This window comes from Phaethon aethereus (genome assembly GCF_964289735.1).
Source record: "Phaethon aethereus genome assembly, chromosome: 13".
Taxonomy (NCBI): domain Eukaryota; kingdom Metazoa; phylum Chordata; class Aves; order Phaethontiformes; family Phaethontidae; genus Phaethon; species Phaethon aethereus.
In genome coordinates this window covers 2,604,022-2,624,807 of record NC_138589.1, presented here as the reverse complement: position 1 = coordinate 2,624,807, position 20,786 = coordinate 2,604,022, and the positions used below count along the sequence as shown (strand labels likewise).

General features: G+C 46.9%; 1 protein-coding gene across 2 annotated transcripts in view; it reads left to right on the top strand.

Annotated features, from left to right (window-relative positions):
• The window catches only part of GNAO1 (G protein subunit alpha o1), a 146,330-nt gene that overhangs the window by 51,964 nt on the left and 73,580 nt on the right, over nucleotides 1-20,786 (top strand). The window lies entirely within an intron of this gene.

The following is a 20,786-nucleotide window of genomic DNA, read 5'->3' as shown; positions in this document are numbered from 1 at the left end:
AAGGCAAAGTCCTATATGCCACCGAGTTTATTATGACTATTTTTAGGTAACTATCGAATGACGGATGTACGACATACCTCAAACTCCTTATCTGAGAGTTGATAATAAAAGTATTCGCTGGAAAGGATGCCAAAATCCTGCTGTGCTGTTACTGTATGAAGAGGTACCTTATTTCTTCCAAATGCAAAGGAGTATTTTGATTTCTTTGCATTTAGGGATTTTTCCCACAGGAACTCTAAATCCTGGAGACATTTCCATCCAAACGTAGAGATGATACCATAATGGAGTTCTTGTGAGCTTGCCGAGAACTAATGCTGATGGCTTTCGAACTGAATACATTAATCTGTTGATTACTCAGTGACTCAGCTCTCAGCAAGGCAACGTATCTTGTCTCAGCTAAAAACCTATGCCCAGGAAAACAGAAACAAATCATTCTCCATGCCTGATAAATAGTCTGTGGCAGACAGCTTTAAAATGTAAAATTTTTTTTTTATTTTAATGCCTGAAGTCCTAATCTGAGGAGGGAAACTCAGCACTGCTGTAGTGCCAGGCCTGGCAAAGTACAGGGTGTGGAGGGGGAGAGCTGTTATCAGGACTGCCAGGATTGAGAGATGGAGTACTGGGCTGCACGAAATGTCACGTCCATTCACATCCCTATGGAAAAGATGCCAAGTATTCCTAGGATCATACAATAACTTGGGCTGGGAGGGAGCTCAGGAGACACCTAGCCCAACCTCCTGCTCAAGCAAGGTCAGCTCTGAGGTCAAACCAGGTTGCTCAGGGCTTTATCCAGTCAGGTCCAAAATCCTCCAAGGATGGAAATTGCACAGCATCTTTGGGCAACCTGGTCCACTGCTTTACTGACCTCACGATGAAAAGGTTTCTCCTTATGTCCAGCGTGAACCACCCTTGTTTCAATTTATGCTTTATGGCAGTAGGAATCCTGAGTTATGCCTTGCAAAGTAAAAAGCAAGTTAGATTAAATTCTCCCCAGCCTAGTTTCCCCTGAAGTATTTAGTCCTGGAGGAATTACTCCTGCCTTAGAATGGTGTCGTGCTGACTGGGTACAGACAAGCCTGCAACAAACCCCTATAAACCAAACAACAGTCTGGGAGGGCTGGTTCAGAGTATCTTCTCCCTTTGTAGATAGGAGTAATATTTCTTCATCCAGCAGTAGACAGAGGGGAAAGAAACCAAGTCTCTCAGGCTGTGGTCTTCCACTTGCTCCTTCCTCTTAGTCAACCTCCACAGAAAGTTGCTGGTATTAGTATGAAATAGTATTTATTTTAATCTTACAAAGAAGTGCATGGCTTCTGCTACCCTGCTTTTGTTATTAATGCACAGCTGCTATAAAGAGAGGCCATTAAACAGGCGATTTGTTGAGCATTATGCTACATGGTTCATCCCTTTTCAAGCAAAGCTTTTCTATTTTAAAAGTCATCCCTCAGCCAAGGGTTTCCAATGCAAATCTTTTAGTGGGGGATTTTCCCCTACTCATCACTTAAGCCCCCACGAGAAGAGAGCCTGGGAAGAGGAGCCAAGGCTGCGGCTGCTCGAGCCTGATTCAGCAGCAGGGAAGGAGAGGGCACGGGCCCAGGACAGGTTTTCCCCAGGGACTGCTTGGCTACAGCTTCTCCCACCCCAACTTCATGGGAGATGCATCTGCCCTGTCTCCCTTCCAAATGGCACTCTGACAGTGTTTGGAGCAAAAAAAACCCGCTCCCCTACTTAATAAATGTGAATGAGATGATTTGTGCTTTTGTTGTTGAGGCAAAATAACCAAATGCTCTCTCACTGTTCTCATTTTGCTCCTGCCCATAATTATACCTCCAGTATTTAGTCTAATAAAAGTGAAAGTTTAGTCCAAACTAAACCCCTTAGCTTTTGTTAGTCAAAGTGAATTCAGTGTAGGAAATATGAGCTAAAAAGACAAAATAAATCATGAAAAGCAGAATGCTCCAGGTCTTGCTGACCTTCTCTGCTGATAAGAACCTGTCCCCAGGTTAAAAACAAAACAGCCTGCATGCAGAATTTCACTTTTACATGTGCTCCTTGTTCAGGGGAGCGGGTTTTCTTGCAGCTGTGCCCGGCTCACGCAGGCAGCACCTAGGTCCTTGTTCTGCATCCTTCAGGGCAGGGAGGCAGGAGCACGTTCTGCCAGCTCATGGCACATTATCACTGCTGCACAGCCCGGAAGGTCAGTCTGAAACTCCAGAAAAGATGTGCAAGTGCAAAATCACAAATCCTTTATGTGTTGCAAGAGGGACGGGGAGAAGAAGGAGCAGTCAGTGAGGTAGGAACAGTGTCCATGGGTGTTCCTCATCTCCAGGACCCTCACTGCTCCAAGTTTGGAGCCCCAACTAGCGAAGAGCAAGGGGCAGAGGCTTGGTCTCGCATGCCCTGAGTAGGGCACTACTCAGTCCTTACCTTTCTATTCAGATTGACAGGCAGAAAAGAGTCAGGCCGTAACATGTAGCCTCTGGATTAGACAGTTCTCTAGAGTGCAAATGTAATAAAATAAAGGAAGCTCCTCACTGATTCCCTTTCAGTGCACCTAGGCAGAGCGAACGGGAAATGGAGGTTTAAAGTCAGGGATCTAGAAGTCAGTACAATGGTTTGATCTGATGGAGCAGGAAGGGCAGGGAAGTGATGGATTCTCATCTTCCCATTTAAAGAGCCAGCTCTGAAGTCTGGCTTCAGAAATCCCAACCAGAAGAAGTGTAAAGTCTCTCCCTCAGCAGGTCAGTGCTGACTTCAGAAGCTGCTTGAAAATGCAGCACCTACAATCCCACTTAGGCGAAATGCCAGAGCTGCATCCAGGCAGGGGGCCTGGGGATGTCTGCAGGTTGGAGTGGTCCCGGGCTGCAATGAGCCTCTGCTTCAGCTGCGGAAGGGAAAACTAAAAAGTGGCTGAAATGTTAAAAAATTTTGATAGGGAATTTTTTTTTCTTTCAGGCTTTGTAGCCAAATGTGTCTGTGGTGACCTTATGCTGTATACAGTGTGTAATTCCTGAACTGTGAGCTAAACAAAGCTATACCTGGGACATTTTAAAATACTGGCTAGTAATATTAGAAAAAATCTGTTTAGCGTAATAGAACAGCCCGCCTGAGGGCTGGCAAAGGGGGCCACGTGCACTGGAGCTGCATCTAACCTGCTTCTGAACAGCAGGGTGCATGCAGAAACCCGGTGCCTCCAGCCCCGTCCCCTCTGCTCATGACGAAGGCAGTGGCAAGGCCGAAGGCAGTGGCAGCACCGGGGACGCAGCCACTGTCACTGCTGCCTTCCGGTCACTGGAAGGAAGCAGTGTGTGGGAGGAGCCCTCTGTCATAAGACCTGCTCCTGTGTCACTGGCTTTTTCTACTTGTCAGCTCAAGGTATTTGTGGATTTTACTTCATTTCAGGCAGCTATCTGTTTAGACCAGCTGTCTCCTACTGCACGTCCCTAACCCGAGTGCTCCAAGAAATGCAAAAAAGCTGCGAATAACTGTGGGGAGGGCAGGCTGGGTTAATCAGGCATCGCCGTGCTGGTAGGAAGCCTCTGTTTGCTGATGGGTAGCTAATGGGGTGAGCTGGGGGACGGACGTAGGATTCCAGGGTTTCTGCCGATGCAGTGGGGATACGGCCAACTCTTGCTGGTCTGTTGTTGTAAGTGACGGGAACTGTGGTGAAGTGTAACTCAGGGCTGCTTTGTACAGGAGCAGGATGGAGTGGGAGAAATGGGAAAATGGAATAAGGGGGGCATTAGCCACCTCATTTTTGCTTGGTGTCAGCATTTGTCTGGATGTCCAGCCGCAGCTGAAGTCTGCTTGCTGCATGCAATAGCCACAGCATGCATATAACCATTCCTGCTATACTGGGTCTGCTGGGTTCATCTCTGTAACAGCGCCAAACGAGTATTTCAGCCTGCCCTTCGCTAAGGTGTGAAGACCTGTCACTCTTTTCCATTAAGACCAAAGCCATCTTGCTCGCTCACCTCCCTCTTCGTCCCTCCACAAGGTGCATTTCAGTTACCATCATTCATGTTTTTGAGCAGTGGAGACAAATAAAAGGCAGAGCTTTTCTCTAGAGGTGGGAAACATAAAACAGAAAGAAAAGCACTTGTTATTTTCACAGCCTGCCTTGTTGCCGGGGAGATGGTTGGCTCATTCAAGAAAGGCTTGTCGTTGCTGGCTGAGATGGCCAATGTATTGGGAATCATTGCTGCAAAATGAGGATGGAGGAAAAAAAGGGAGACAGCAAAGAACAAGGGAAATCCAAGAGTAAGCTCTCTCTGCATGGTATATGGCGCATGACCCGCCGGCCCCAACTGCGTCAATTCTGAAGTCTCTCTAACCAAAAGCTCCATCTTCCACATCCCACTAATGTATTTTCCTCCTTTGCCACCTTTCAATCCCTTCAGCCCCTGGAAATACAAAACCTTTCCCTGATAAATGACCATAGTAAAATAAGAGCAGAGTGTGAAGATAGTTTATGATAGCCCTTTGTGCCAACTGCAAGAGCCTGAAACAGTCTTCTACTCCCATGACTTTGCTGTACCTATCGGGGAGAGTCAAACTCAGAGAGGCCCCAGGCAAGTTGGCTGAGACCCGCGGCTGGACCCGAACAACCTCGCTTGGCTGCAGCAGCAACAGCACAGCTTGGCTCTGCGGTCCTGCAAAGCTGAAGTTGTGGTCATCAAGTCAATGACATACAATGATCTTCATATAGCAAAAAAGATCACCCCAGAACCGGTGTCTGGTTCGCTGTAGTCATGCTACTAATAAAGATAGCACTTAGAAGGGAGACAAAATAAGCTTGTGTCGTGGCTATAAACACATCATGGCTTGCTTTCCCAGACAGAATTTGGCCTAGAAGAGCCATCCAATTAAATAAGCAGGTTGTGGGGTTGGAGGTTGCCAAGTCTTCCTGTAGAGTTTTACTTAGGCTAAGTTCGTCAGTCTGTCCTCCTTTCCAACCTGGGTAATTACAACAGAAAACTGGCGATTCATTTAGGGCTAAAATGTGATCTGAGCTCTGGCATCACACTGATTACAGCTATTTATAGGGCAGCAGTAGTGGTGATGAACAAGAGTCAGAATCCCAGTCTTCTGCAAACATGTAACAGTGCTTGTGGGCAGGAAGAAATCCTGAGTTTGTGAAGGAGGGAGATGATACCTTCTCTGAGGAGAAGGAGAGGAATGGGGACTTAAATGGAAATAGCCTAGAAAATGTAATAGCAGTGGAAACAGCTAGGTGCTCTAGGCAAGCTGAATTGCACGGACGCCGCTGCACCCAGAGGCAGTATCAGCTAACCTTTCTTCCAGCAGAAGAAATCGATCACTGACATCTCTAAAACCTGAAACTTCCCCAGGGTGGCCCAATGTACCTGTTTTTAGTTAAAATTCCTAAAGAGTGAAAAAAGGCTGTGTGAAATGGAGCTGAAAGGAGGCAGGGGAGAGTGGGCGGCAGTCGCGTAGCAAGTTGGAAATGCATGTTGTGTGGAAGGCTGCTCTCTGGAAGGTGCCGCCTTGCTGAGTGGTTGATGTGTCAACATGATGTTTTTCACGTTGGTCCTGCTTCAGGGTGATGTCTATGGTGTTGGCATGGCAACGCTTAATCCTCACTCAAAAGTAAACACTGGGTCTGCTTTTTGGGTTCTCCCAGATGCCGTGGGCTGGTGGTGAATGGGCAGCAGTCAGGGGACGGGGTGGGACAGAAGTTCACCTGGTCTTCCAGTCCCTCTGTGCAGTCAGAAACCTGTTCCTAAGAAACACATTTCTAGCAGAAAAAAAAAAAATTGATGTGCCTCAGCATCCTATCTAAGTGAGCCAGATGAGAATCACACCTCAAAATGCCACTCAGATCTGTTTCTCTGTTGAGCACTTGGCATCGGCCAGGCACTGTAGATTGGTGCTACTTGCCATCCATGCCGCTTTCCCAATTCTGAGATTAACTTTATAGCTAACCATCCTATAAAACCACTGACCAGAAGAGATGCCATCAATTAAAATCAGCCTTTTCATTTTCTTTTGAAAAAAAACAGAGGAGGGAAAGAGATGTCTCAGGAGATTGTTGATAAGAGAGAGACCACAGTCATCTAGCTCCAACTCCAAGCTCCAGGTTGAATCTAATCACATCTCTCACCACCTAAAGAGGGCTTTATAGAAGATGGTGCCTGAGTCCCCCCAGAGAGACACAGTGAGAAGACAAGGCAGTCATCACTTATGCCAGGAAAGGGAATTCCAGCTGGACACGGGCTCGGGCTCGTAGCACTTTCCCCTCTTCTCTCCATGCCATCAGAAGACATCAGGACTCCTGAAGGGCCACCCATCCCTTTGGGCATTAGAAGTATAGAGGGATAAGAGAGGCCTGAGAATGTATGTGTATGGGAGGATCAGTGAAAATAGGAAATACCCTAAAGGTGATTTTTTAATTTATGAGTATTGCCTTCCTCTTCAGGGGGCCGCCAGGAGAAAACATTGTCAGGTGAAGTCTCCTGGCATTGTTTGCTCCCTGGCTGGTGGAAAGCACAACCTCTTCAGGTGCAAATCCATCTGTAGAGCTGCTTTTTGTTTCTGGCGTCTCTGCTTCCAGCTGCCATTTCAGGCTTGATTTCTGAGTAATGAAGAGCACTAGTCCTCCAAAGGATCCTCGAAAAGGATCCCCACTTCCCCCCAAACTGTCCAACATTCCTGTTGACCTGTGAAAGTGCAGACCCTGTGCCATAGAGAGGTTAGCCTTTCCTGTTCCTTGCTTGCAAGCTCTTGCTTTTCACTGAGAGGGGGATGTATTTTTCCTCCACAAGCTTTTTGTGTTTGCTACTGTTTTTTGGATGATGCAGGGATTATTTTTAGTTTGAAAAGAAGAAAAAACCCGCAACCCACTGTTCCCTTGGAAGAAGGGCTGCCTTTCCCTCTGAGGTTTGTTATTCAAATGCAGAGCAATTAGGGCTGCCAGGGAGGTGGTGTGACAGGGAAGCACTCAGCACACTGGGGAGAGCGAAGCAGCCACGGGACTGTGATATTAGCGGTGAATTAATGAGAGGTGGAGTGCTGCTCTCCATTCCCACAAGATACCGGTGGCAGATGACTTCTCTGGAGACCGCCAGAACAGGACAGCGTGAAAGAGGAGTTGTTCAAAAATATTTGTCAGAAAAGCCCAGCTGGAGCAGAGCTTTCGGAAGGTGAAAACCTCCTTGTTGCCCGCAAAGGGGCTTCCTGGCAGCTCCTGAATCCAGGGTGGGATGCGGGTCAGGCGAGGGCCGGCTGCACACCACCACCCGCTCCTTCCCGGAGGATAGCACAGCCTGGCCAAGGTGTATTTCAGCCCGTCCAACGGGGCTCAGCGCAGCCACTCCCCGCAGAGCAGACAGCGGTGGCCTTGCCCTGGGTAGCATCTGGTGTCGGCGAACATGGTCAGATACTGTTTGTCCTTCTCTAGAGCCTTTCTGTCCGTAAAGGGATTGAAAGACCTATAAGCTAGGACAAAAAATACGTCTAGTTATTTGATGTACTGCGCAACTGAGGCACTAAGGTTAAACATACACCACGGCAGAAGCTTCGAAGATGCTTATACGTTTTTCTGACTATATGGATGATCGGGCACTCACTAAAATCCTTCCAGAAAGTCACCCCCATGTTTGAGACTGAGGTTTAGGTTGCATCTGGCCGCGGCCTGATGCAGACAGGGTGCTGTCTTCAGGTATGATTGCAAGTCAGCTCTCCCAGCAGCAATTGCAGATAACTACAAACTACTCAGCACATTTCAAATACATGTCAGTTATTAAGTGGATTTATTTCCATCTCTTCTGGGAAGTGTTGGGAAGCGCTGCTGAGTCACGCTGCTTACTCACTGGTTTTAGGAGTGCCATTTAAAGTATTTGTTTTCCAAATGCCTTCTACGATGTTCCTGTTATATGAATGTCTCCAGATGTAAAATGAAAACACTTATACAGGGCAACCCTGGCCTTAAACAGATCCCTGGTGTGTAAGTCACAAAAAGGCATAAAACAAATGTCTTGGGTAGGGACCTCTCCCTTGGCTCTGTCATTTGGTATTTATTCAGGGATCTCGGTGAGGGATAGTGCAGGCTTTGCTCCGAAACAGCTTGAGACTTCTCAAGAGCACAGGCATGCCAGGCTTGGGACAGCTTGGGAGGGAGGAAGGAGAGCTGGGGCAGCTGCCTTGCTGTGCCCGGGCATGTGGGAGAGGAGGCATGGGAACATGGTCCTTGTTTACACCGTGTGCTAATAAACTTAGGACAAAATACTGTCCTGCTGTGGTCCACTCTGGCCACAGACCCCAAGGCAGTTCAGCCCTCAGGAGAGATGACATCAGGTGCCCTTGCAAGAGCACGAGGTCCAAGGGCACGGCCGAACCGGGTGCTCAGCCACCTTGGGCTCCACGCAGAGCAGGTGTCCTTGTCAACTCTGGCAGGGAGGTGTGCGGAGGCCTCGCTGACAGCCCAGTCCCTTCACGCGCTGAAATTAGCCCGGACGGGGAAGCAGACTGGAGTGGAGGAGCCATTTCATGGCCTGTGGCTGTGAAGTCCCATCCTTCCAAAAGGGGAGTTTTGCTGAGCTGGTGGGGCAAGGAGGCAGAAGCTGCCAGCTGATACGCTGCCCTTGAGGAAATTAAAACGTGCCAGCGCTGTGCCCGAGCCCCATGCTCCTCCTAAGGGGAAACCTGACCCTCCAGAGCAAGCGGCTGCTCCTCGTAGCCTGGGTAGGTCAGCTGGGGAGGGAGATCTTGCAGCCGTGGTAGGGATGGCTGCCTTGCGCCAAGCCGAGGCACAGCGGGATGGCAGTACCTTGAACGTGTCCCTTGTACTGCATTAATCACAGGGATGGCAGAAGATCTGCCACACATGAAGGTTTTATTACCCAAATACAGGTTTTACTGAGGCTATTAATCAGTATTTTGTACATTGGTAGTAGCTGATGAAAGATACCGCATAGGAACTCATTTAACAGCTGTGATTACTGCTTTGGCATCAGCCTCACCTACTGAGTGAGGCGTGAGGATGCCTAGCTGTGCAGCAGGGACCAGCTTCATCCAGGGCAGCCGGATCCCAAAGATGCCATTCACCCGGGTCAGGACTGCCGTGGTGGGAGGCCAGGCAGGAGTTCCCGGAGTTTCGTTCAAAGGAAAGAATCAAACTTCAGCCGAAGATTAGAACCTCAAGAGCTTGTGTAAAACAGTATCATTTTTCAACGTGGCAATGTTTAACCTTGTGGTCAAAGAGAGAGAGAGAAAACGTGCAGGAAACAAAGTGCAGGAGATGCGAATCAGCCCGTGTCAGGTTTAGGGGTTTTGATAGATAATTGCTGGAGGCCCCAGGATGCCTCAACCTTCCCTGGCAGAGACCCACATCCGCGGCACATCTCCCCGGAATCGCTCCAGGCAGTGCAGTGCATCCCTCCTGAGTGTCAAAACCCACTCAGGAGCCAAAGAAAATCTCACCCACAGGCTTTGAACAAACTTCTTCCTTTCTGCTGTGCTCTTCATTTTCCAGGGCTGTAGGAGTTTCTGGTTTGCAGCATATTGTATCTGTGTTGGTGGCATGACTGTTGCTAGATGTTTTTCCCTTGATAAGAAAGAACTCCTCTAGGTTGGCTATTTATAATTAACTCCTCATTTTCGTATAGATTGGCTTAAGACTAGATTAACTCCATTGATTAGAGGGGAATTACTCTTGATTTACACTGAGATCATGGGAAAGGAGAATCAAGTGGCACATGGGAACAAGTCCCTCAGTTACAAACTCCAGTTAGCTATATGGTTGTCATCTGCTTGTGATCCCATCTTTCTGCATTTTGAAACTAGCCCTGAGCAGATCTTTGCTCCTTTATGGGAAGCGGGTTCATTAATCTGATTTTACTCGCCGGATATACATTACAGATGTTCAGTCAGGTATCTAGGATGTTGGGTCATGTGTTGAATACAACCAGTTACTTTTTAGTTAGGCTTACAGCAAAACAGGAGCAAGTCTGTCCTCCAGAGAAATTGCTTCCAATTGGAAGAGGTTTTACAAGTAGGGATGGGAGGGGAATGTATTGCACAGAGGAAACAAGCATGCATTAACAAGAGAAGATGCAAACAGACTTGCGGCTCCAAAATAACTCTTCACAGGTTTGGGAGGCAAAAAGGGTCCCATCCTTGTTCCCTCCTACCTGCAAGCAGCTGCTGGGCTCCAGAGGAGGAAGCCTCCTTGCCAAGCCTTCCTCAGGAAGGGCACAATGGGACACAGCCATGCTCACTCCCCTGAGAGCACAGCTCAACCCAGCTCCCACCCGTGTCTGTCTGTCTGTGTGATCAAAGCTGAGCAGCGGAAGGCAGCGGCAGAGAAGTAGAGAGCTTTTTCTGAGGCCAGGAGAATGTGAGGCTTGACAGTTCTACTGAGTTTTTATTTAAAATTATGAGAGATTTTAGTGCTGGTAGATGATATTCCAGGAAACAAAGGAAAATTGTTCTGAGAAGAAAGAGATCCCAGTAATCACCATCCAGAGAATTTGAGTTAGTTCTGTAAAGCTATGAATTTGTCATATTAATTGAATAATACAGGGGACAAAACACATCATACATAAAAAAACCTGTGAAGCAAGTGAGAACCAGGTCTCATCTCCATTCCTCCCTAATACCTGTCATCGCATTTGTGTACTTCTTTTATGCAGGGCAGATTGTGGCAACACAACCTATCTGGAGGCGCAGCGTGACATTTCTGTGGATGCCAAAGACAGTGGAATTTTAGGCTAGTTTTTCCTCACTACCTCACCAGCACCTTAGCCAAAGGTCTTGAAGCCATTTTTCCTCTGGCTTCATTCTGTGTAAACTGCCTAAGACTATTCTCCTTAATTACTGTTATTGGTACTATAAGCTTAGGAGAGCTTTTTTCTTGCCAAGTTCCACTGCCATATTTATGAGGCATACAAACATTTGTAACTGGTGATATTTGCGCTGTCCTTGTTCAAGTCCCTTGGTTTTAAACAGACTTTTGTTTTACTACAGCTTCCCTCGATGCGCATTGCAGGCAGCCCCTCACAAGGCACGCAGCTTTTTGCTAGCGAGTTCAAGTTCTGCTTCTCTTAGCTGCCGTGGCATGCACATGTCTTCCCTTGCTCACTTCCACTGGTGAGATCCTTCACCTGAGAAACGTCATGGGGTAAATCTGCTGTCTGCAATTGGTGTGCGCCTGCCGCTATTGCAAGCTTCTATATTTAATTTACTCCAGAGGCAAAAGACGTACCAAGGCTGAAAAGACCATATTCAGCATTACAGTGGATCATAAGCCAAGTTCAGGCTGGTCTTGTGACAAGTGAGTAGGCAAAAATCCTTATTTTCTCAACTTTCTGTCCAAGAACAAAACCTCAGGGAAGGCTATAGGACGATTTGTAGCAGCATGCAAAGCTCCGCAGGGCTGAGCCTTTGGCTCAGCTGCTCTTTATGTTGTTGTGGACTAAGAGGTGAGCATTTACTATTTCTTGTTGGTGATCCAAGCAAAAAATGTATGTGCACAAAACAATCCCAACCCTAAAGCCCTGAGTTGGAGGGAGGAGGAAGCCTATCCCCCATCATGAGGACTGAGCAATTTCAGCACCAAGGCTCTTGGGCCATGAGGTTTCAGAAACCAAGAGGAGCTGGACCTACGCTACACCTCTACTTATTTCATAGTCATGGGCTGTATGCACAGACATTTTACTATATTGAATCACCTTAAAAGCCACCTCCTGGGCAGACACCCCTTTTCTGGTTCCGCTCTTCCCGTTCCTGACGGAGCTGTAGGGTACAAAGCCTGATCCTGTTCAGGCAGTTCCCACATTCGTCCCCAGCAGCCTGCAACTGCAAACCAGCCATGCCACTGCACCTGCACATCTCCAGTGGTCCTTCCCTCAGCACTGCTGCACGGTAAGGCCAAGGAGCGAGCCATGCCCAGCATGTTTCAAACCAGAAAGTGTGATCAGCTGGTACGTTTATTTGGAAAAAGAAGAAGGAAAGAGGACAGAGCTTCGAATAGTAATCCACACGGGCAGCAGCTCTGAGCTGCCTTTCCACCACTAATCATCCATCCCCTAAAATCCTGGGCAGGTGAGACCCCAGTTCTGGGGTCATGCTGCTTGTCAGCATGCACTTTCAGCTTTATTTCTCTGGGCTGATGCAAGAGCACAAAGGATGGAAGGAGTGGACAGGCTATTGTGCCATGTCCCTTTCTCCTTTGCCATCAGCTTTGCAAAGGAAGAGTGGGCAGCAAATAAACAACAAGGGCTGGTGGGGTGGGGAAGCCTATCACTCCACACTATCATTATCTGACTTGCCTTGAAATCCTCCAAGAGATCGCCAGGAATTATTCCAGTGCTAGTGAGTCTTCAGTGACCCTTTAGGAAGAGAACTGAGCTCAGGAGCCAAGTCCACCGCAAAGCACCAGCTTTCTGTGAGTTAAATCCCAGATGTAAACAGTTGTTTTCCCCAGCAGCCCTTACTAACCCTATTACATGCATCAGGCAGCACCAGCACACCGTGCGGTTATAAGCCCTTTTCCGTAAGAAGCTGTAGGGTGTCGCCTGGGATCAGGAAGAATTAGTCCAGCAAGTTCCTTGAGCCAGAAAAATCAGATTTCCCTTCATACTCATTATGCCGTTCCTTGTTCAGACCAGGAGTTACTGATCAGATTGCTACACTTAACACCGTGAAGGAGGTTTAATAGTGTCAGGACAGTTTCCAGTGAACCACTTGTCCCTATCCCACTCACCAGCACTGAATTGGGTTCTCCTCTTGGCTGTTCTAGCAGAGGGGTGATCATCCACAAGCTAAAGAGTGGGGTCATCTCAGGTGGGCAGGGGTAATGCTGACTTTGCTCTGTTTCTTCCTCACTGGATCAGATAGCTTCTCTCCTCCAGGTCGGGAGCAAGGGGAAGTGTCGGTGTTTCCTTCCAAGATGAGTGTCAGGATTCAGGTGAGCTTCACTCAAGCACCCTCTGCAAACGGCAGCCCAAGTTGAGACACGCCACAGGGAGACACTAACATAATTTCTGCTTCCTCTCAGTTGGCCTGGAAGAGGAGGCTGCTAATGAAAAGTGCCCATTAATACTTGTGGTAAAGGTGTTAGCTCTGAGAGATGAAATTCTTCCAAAGCCACAGAGACTCAGCCCTTGGCTTCTGTTGTGGGTTACCATAAGGCATAGCTGAGTTTGAACCAGACATCCGGACGTTGTATGAAACAAGGAGCTGAACTGCCAGCACCATGGTGCACACATACACACAAAATTACGGCTATAAATCCAGGGCATCTGAAGCAGTGCCTAGCACCTAAGTCTGGATGGACGTATGCTAGGAGCGGTCAGGAATAAAACACTTGATGTGCGTAAGGAAAGCAGATCCAATTTCACGTGCAGGACCACCAGCAAAGCTTCTCAGGTGATTGTTTCCAGCTCTTACAGGAAAGAAAGGGGCAGTAGGTTCTAGTCAAATGCTAAATAGGATACCAAGTAGTGGAGTGATAAAAGTAGCATCTCCATAACTCTAAAAGGTTGTTCTAAAGGTCAGATCTGCATGTACTCTCCTAGCTCTGTGAATAGCTATTCCTTTCATCTACAAGTTGAGCTTTTGACTAGGACAGGCTGAAATAAACACAGCTAAAGCTGTCCCATCCATTATCGCTGGGAATGGCTTGGTTCCAAGCGCAGGCTCTGCCTCTGCAGATATGACATGCAACGTGGCAGAGAGCAACCCAAGAGGGCAGATGGCTCACGTGGACCATCCTCCCCACCAAGCCTTCATCCCCGGGCTTCAAAATGCCGCAGTGCCCCTCTGCGGAGAGACGGCGATGCCGTTGCGCTCACTGCCAATACCCTGAGCACACACCTCCTGGTCAACACCCTGTTGAAAGCACGGGCAGAAGCCAGAAGCCTTTCGTTCTGTGTAAACTGCCTAAGACTATTTATCTGGAGTTAGGCTTTCTTTTCCACCCCCTAAGATGTCAGGAAAATCCTGCTTGTGTGTTTTCTCTCTCTCATACCAAGTCAAAACAGAAGGGCCCTGCAGCCCTGATGGCACAGATGGACAGACTGACAGAGCCACTCTGCACAGAGGGGACAGATGAAGCTCTGATGTTTTTGCCACCTGAGTTCCTGGGGGTAACACAACTGCTCTTCCCATGCTTTTATTGATGTCCTTCTGTTGCTGTGGCAATAAGGTGCTTTAATTGGCGAGTAAGAAACAAAAGTGAAAACAAAGCAGTTTATTAAATGTCAAACCAAGTTGGTGTGTCTCACAGAAGTGCCCCTGGGGCATGGAGATGGGAGCACAGTGACTCTCCAGACGTTCGTTCAGGAGCAGGACGACTCCAGCAAACAGCCAGCGGTGCCAGAGGGGGACAGGACAGTTCCTCTGCGTCTGCACGTTGCCCTCGTCTCCGAAGGAGCTATCCTGCCTTCTTCACACCTCAGTCCAAAGATGCTGGAGCCAGCCAGGCCCTGAGATACCTGTCTCAGCAAAGCCATTCCTATGTCCATGTGCAGGTGGAGGAAGGCAGATATATTTGCAGGCTATGCTAAACCTCAGCAGACTAAACAGTGAGGTCCTGCTGCTACTACCATCTCCATGTGCCCCAGAGGGAAAGTCCTCAAGCAGGTGATGGAGCCGTGCCTGTTATGAACATAGCATCTGGTCCAGGGACTCTCTGTATCATATCAACAACCCTATCTGCTAGGCTGATACAGGTGAAGTGGGCTGGGAGATGATCTCTCAGTGGAAGCAACTCATCTTCAAATAAAAACTTTAAAAATGTTGTCAACAACTCCTTAGTGTATGCCCAGAAGAAAACATAAGCTGAAAGACTTAATTCTTGCTTGTGGAAGTAGAGAAACAATCTTTGCTACCCTGGGAAATGGCCATCCAGGGTTTGAGGCAGGAGGATCCTGAAGTGCTCTGGTTTCTGGTCAGAGAGTTGATCCTACAGTACTCTTTTGCATCACCAGGTTTCAAGAAGCAATTTTTTGTTAGTCTATCCATCTGTCCTATTTATAACCAGCTTATATATTATAAAAAGTGTATAATTCACAGTGCTTTCTAATTAGATGTTGTAACTACAATCCTATTTCACACCACTCTAATTTGGTCCATCACAGTATTTTAAGGTTTTGTGTTAACTACATCATGCACGGAGAATTCTTGAAGGGTTTGAAGCCAGCAATTATGCGCTACTTTGACTTGTACATAACGCTGATATGAGTTCACATGGCAACATCCCATCATGACGTCTGAAAACCTAGGATTAAAAGACACCGTTAAAGCTTTGTCCAAAGTCAGGGGTCACTTAGTCCAAAGCATGGCAACTCAGAGCGAGCTTGTCAGGCTAGAAAAGATTTTGCAATCCCAGTCACTTCTGACCTTTCCAAAAGGACTGAATTTTCAAGAGTCCATATTTGGTAGATCTCCAGAGCAATCTACATCTAAGTTTGTGGCTGACATTCAGATCTCTAAAATTGGAAATGGGCCTTCACCACTTGAACTCGAAGATCATTCGTTATAGAGGGAAAGATCTTGGGAATAACTGGGCTAATGTGGTTAAGCAAACATGACTGGGTTAGCAAAGGGCAGGATTAGACATTACCCGTTACCAATGTGCAATTGCAGAAGAGGTATGGGCTGATTCTGTATGTTATTATAAGTGAGTATGTGCATACAATTGCTCGCCTTGTTTGTGCAGATCAGATATCCACTTTGACTCATTAAGAGACTCCTTAGTAGGCGTGAACACCAAAGCTTTGTTAAATGCACTGGCAAAATTAGCCATAGAAACTTTTCCCAGGCATGTTTTAACTTTGGATCTCTGGTATGCTCTTTGCAAGTGTTTATTAAAAAAAACAACCCCAAACACATTTCTCTGGTATTCATAGAGTGAAAAAACACAGTAAGACTGTAGATATTTTCAGGAAGCTGTTCTCAGCTATCTGTTTAGCTTAAGAGCTAAATTTGGGAAAGCCAACAGTTTCTAAAAGTGCTCTATATCTGCCTTTGCCTCCACCTCTACCTTAAAGACTGAAACTTTTTAAATCCTGCAGGCGCGTGTTAGTTAACACGGCAGAATTAGTCTTGCCAAGCTTCTACATTAAAGAGAGTAGCAGCCCTAGGTTAGGGCCCTCCTTAGCTGAGCTGTTGGAAGAAAACAGTGAGAAGTTGCCAGGGGATCGTCTCTCCCTCTCCCACCTCTTCCCCCAGTCCTTCCAGCTCCAGCCACGCCAGGCACAAGCATCCCCACGCAGAGGGCAGATCCGCAGCCTGTGCGCGTCCAGCTCCCTTGAAGTCAATCTGGCCCCAAGGCTTGTTCTGCTATTTTACAAGAGAACAAATAGAACAACATTTCATAACGTCCTAATGAGGCACATTGAAGAATGCCCAGGAGACAGAGACAATATCAGTGTTCCTTGGCACGGAGAGAAAATCAAAGGCATTTGTTTGTTATCTGAAATGACGATCTCTGTTCCTTTCAGTGGTGGGCAGACATTTTTATAGAGTGTGTTCCTGGAAATACTCAGATGTCACTGTTAGTGCATTCCAAGAGCACTATTTATTTTCAGATGTACCTATAAAAACTGAGACTGAAGCAAGGAAATATTCCAAGTCATTATGGGGTTATTAAGCTTTAAGTAGCACTTTGCACTCTGTATGGCCCCAAAAGACCTAACACTTGTGGACCTGTTCTTCTTCCCATTGAATGGGAATTATATCCTTGACTTGAGAAAGCCCTAGTAAGGAAGGAGTCTTTGACCACTAAATCGCCCAGGGTGGAGCCCAGCAGCACCCCAGCGCAGAGATCAAATTGAAAAGACACCAACTACATCTGGCTAGGCCATTAAGGGAACCCCACTTGTCCCGTAAGGGTGAGCATTTGGCAGCGGCTGATCTTGGTCTCTGCTTCATATGTCAGAATTAAAACCAGTGCCATGAAGAGACATCACTACAGCCATGCACATCCCACTGCATTAGGGTACAACACAGCTCATGAGCATCTGCCAGCATCAGCCTATTCCTGGGTGCCGGCAGGGTCTGAGCCCGACAGCCAAGGCCAGCTCTCCGAGCGCTGTAATCACCCTCTCGCCTGCAGAAAAGGCAGCGGTACCTCTGCATTGTGACAGCTGCTAAAGCCTCACCTACGATCCTGACGGTGCCTTTAGAGAACATGCTGTTCGTTCTGTCAAGCTCGCTGCTTTTTTTAAAGTTTAACACTTGTTAAACATCTGCCACTTCTTCTAGCCTTGGTAGCTAGAAGACTCATCCCAAAGGCAAAAATACCAATATCAAAATACCTTTGGAGTCCGGCTCAGGCTCCTGCTGGGACAGGGACTAGGACTAGTACTGGATGCGTTTGCTGGGAGGAGCTGAGAGCAGGTGACCTCAGATGAATCACTTCAAGATAGGGCTTAGAAGGCTCTTGAGATCTGCCCCTCAAGAAAGCGGCAGAGGCAGACTGGGCTCCATCTCCTCGCCCACACTGGCGAAGGGGTATTTGCCAGCCTGGTGTAGCTGCAGTTACAGGTGATAAACGGAGAGTTTGCTTCTGTGCAAGTCTCACAGGAGACATGCTGCAGGGTGCAAGCATCCAGGTCGACTGATCAGAGGGAAGAATTGAAGCCCAGGGAAAGTGGACTGAGATGACCTGTTCTTCAGAATGACTAAACACATCCTCTTTAAACCCCTGAACAGTAAAGGCTGCAGTGTTATTAAGAAGCCAGGCAACTGGAAGGTATTATCCCACTAAAGGAAGTACATCTCCTGCAAAAAGTGTTTCCTAAGGAAGCAATGCTGTTCTGCTAAGGTTGACCTTGACAGAGATTTCTCCATTCTCAGTTTGATCTGGGAAGCAAGTATGTTAATAAAGTCACTGCTGAGCAATTTAATGTTATTCTGTATACTCTACTTCCTCTGGAAGCCCAATTAAGCATAAGAGAACAATGAATTTTTGCTTATTTAATAGCATTTTTTTCTGAATTTCATTGTTTTAAAGACCCAGCAAATGAAATAGTCCCTCACCCCCTGCACAAAAACTAAAATTATCTCAACTAAGTCAGATAAGTTCATTGTGGTTTCTCCAGTTAAAAAGCTGTCATCCACCAGGATTGTAATCGTCCATCCATCAGGTGTGTATCAGCCATCCAGCTTGTAAAAACGAACACTATTCTGTTATTTTTGAGGACACACGGGCTGTTCCACAAGATCAGCTCATGCCCACTATTTCAGAATGCCTCTGCAAGAGACTGAAAAAGGGAGAAGAGTGGTTAAAAAAAGCAATTCAGACATTAACAGTGTCATGGCAACAGCAAATTAGAGCCTCAAAAGCAGAGCTCAGCTCACTAAAGGTTTAGGGAGTTACTGCACTGCAGGACTGAATGAAATATTCAGCACATAAAAGAGGTCCCCAAATGTTTTTTGTATTTGTGATAATGACGCCAAGCCGACTGCTATTTAAGTATATTTTTGCCTAAACGTGGATTTTTTTTCCCTGCAAAAGATTTTAAAATAGTGTATGTGTCAGGTAAACGTGGGTCTATTTTGGTTCTTGGGGAACTTTGGCATTTGCAAGCATAATCATAGACATTGGCTTTTGCTCATGCAGAAAACAGCTGCTGTTGCAAAAATTTATAGGAGAAATTGAGCATTTTTTGGAAAGTTACTCAGTGAGATATTTTGTATGTTGAGTCACATGATGTAACATGAGGTGACAGCCTGACCCGTAACCAGTAGTGAGGTATGCAATCTCAAATTCTCTCTTTTCACCTAATGCTGTGCATGTGTACAAGCAGACAATAAAGCTCCTTTGCTGTTTCTTTCCCCTCGCCACCCTATAGCTTCTCTTCTAGTTTTCTCAGCCTTTTTCTTTCCAATGAGGTCAATCTTGTCAAGCTGCTGTCCAAGTGTCCAGTGGCTGTTCCCCCCTTCCATAAGCTTTGCTTGCCTGATCTTTACTTCAAGCATCATTCTAGAGCTTAGTGTCTTGGTTATATTAGCTACCCATGGCTGATACCAATAATGCGATGGGATCAGGGGAAAAAAAACTGCATTGCGAAAAATATCCTCTAGTTTTAATTTGGGTTTATGCCAGGCTGGCAGGGAGAGAAAAACTCCAGCAGAGTATGTTCCTTACACTAAAAAGGACTCAGAAGTGAGACAGTACTCAACTCTGATTTGTCTTGTGTTTGTACCCTTCTTTCTGTCTTTTGTCTTCCACACTTCACAACTTTTACCCTTCCCCTTTTGTCTTCGCTAGCTTGGGAATTTGAAGTGAGGTTTGAAAGACCTTGGGACTTTCTGCCCATGTATGTGGTCTCTCATGGAGCACTCCATGCTGGTTGTCCACAGGGTCACTGCCAACGTTTTCAAACTCATCTGCATGATACTGAATGGGAAAGTCTCTGAGCATCTGAGGCTGTTGCAATATTTGCCCATTCAGTTGCCCATCCTGAGATTCTCCTGCCTTTGAAGATGATGGGTTTCTTTTAGCTAAGTCTCTACGTCCCATTTCTCCTTTGAATCCTTTCAAGTCATTTCTCACAATGCTGTAATCTTCTTGTTTTGAACTTGACCTTAAAGTGAAATTTTATTTAATGCTTACACACACACCCCCCCCGCCCCGAATCACAGGTTCAGGTCAGTTTGGAGCTGTGAACTTTCCCAGTATGTTTCAGACCAAGTTCTGCCTCCCAGTGCCTCAGTACCAACAAGACTTCAAGCCTTGCGCCGTTGATACACAGGCATTAGAAAGAAAGCAACCTAACAGACTTTAGAAGTTACAAGCTTTTATGGTTTGCCAGCTGGGAACTCCTGATACCTGGATCCAAATCCACCGTCCTCTGTACCGCTGGAGGGGCTGGGAAGCACTTAGGGTTTGAATCAGTCGGTACCAGAGCTGCCACTGAGCGAGGGTTGAAGCTTTTAGTGTTTTGTGCAATTAAGCTTAAGTGAGATAAAGATGGCTTTCAGCCTGTAACAACACCTTAAATTAGGGCATGATAGAGTTCAAAGTCTGCTCTTTCTTGCACGCTCCCTGTAGCACTTACCACTGGCACCCTTGGACACCATCATGGGATTGTCTGATGGAGGGGTTTTTTGGCTGGATCTGGCCTGTGGGTTGCTGAACAACCTTAGGGTGGCAAGACAGCTTCGTGGTTCCAGAAGGTGAGCAGGGCAATTGCACATACACAATGCAAGATCTGAATAGTGTAACTAAGAGCAAAAACTAGCTGCAAAGAGAAATAAAAGGTATTCAGAAGTCAAAGTCGAGGAGTTCCCAGGGGTCCAGCCTCTAGTTAATGGTACAGTTTGCCATTTTCCTCTTCCTTAGGAACTTTTAAAAAAGCAATACTAGGGCTTAGATTTCACACTTCTTGGATTTCCCTCTCCTCCCCATCTAAGCTCCTGGCTGCTCTCAGTTACAGGAACCCCAAAACCAGAAGTACCTCCTACATTGCTGCAATGGTCAAGCAGTTGAGCCACAGCCCAGAAAAGCCTCTGTTGTGAAGGTGATAGAGATTATTTTTCACCCAAAAGAAAGTGTCTAAGACTGTTTCTTAGTCTCAAAGCCATGACCTGGGTCCCACTCGGCTTTGCGAGAGGGCACAAAGCTGCCTCCAGCCAAACAGCTGGCTGGAGAAGAGCAGTCAGGTTGCAGGCAGAATCGACTGGAGGCAGATAGCTTGGGGAATCCTTACAAAATGGGCATTTCTTCCTCTCCACATTTAAAGAGATGACTGTTTTGGAGGATCTATTGTATGCAGATAGGGTCTAAAGGGGTTAGAAGAGAAAGATGATGGTGA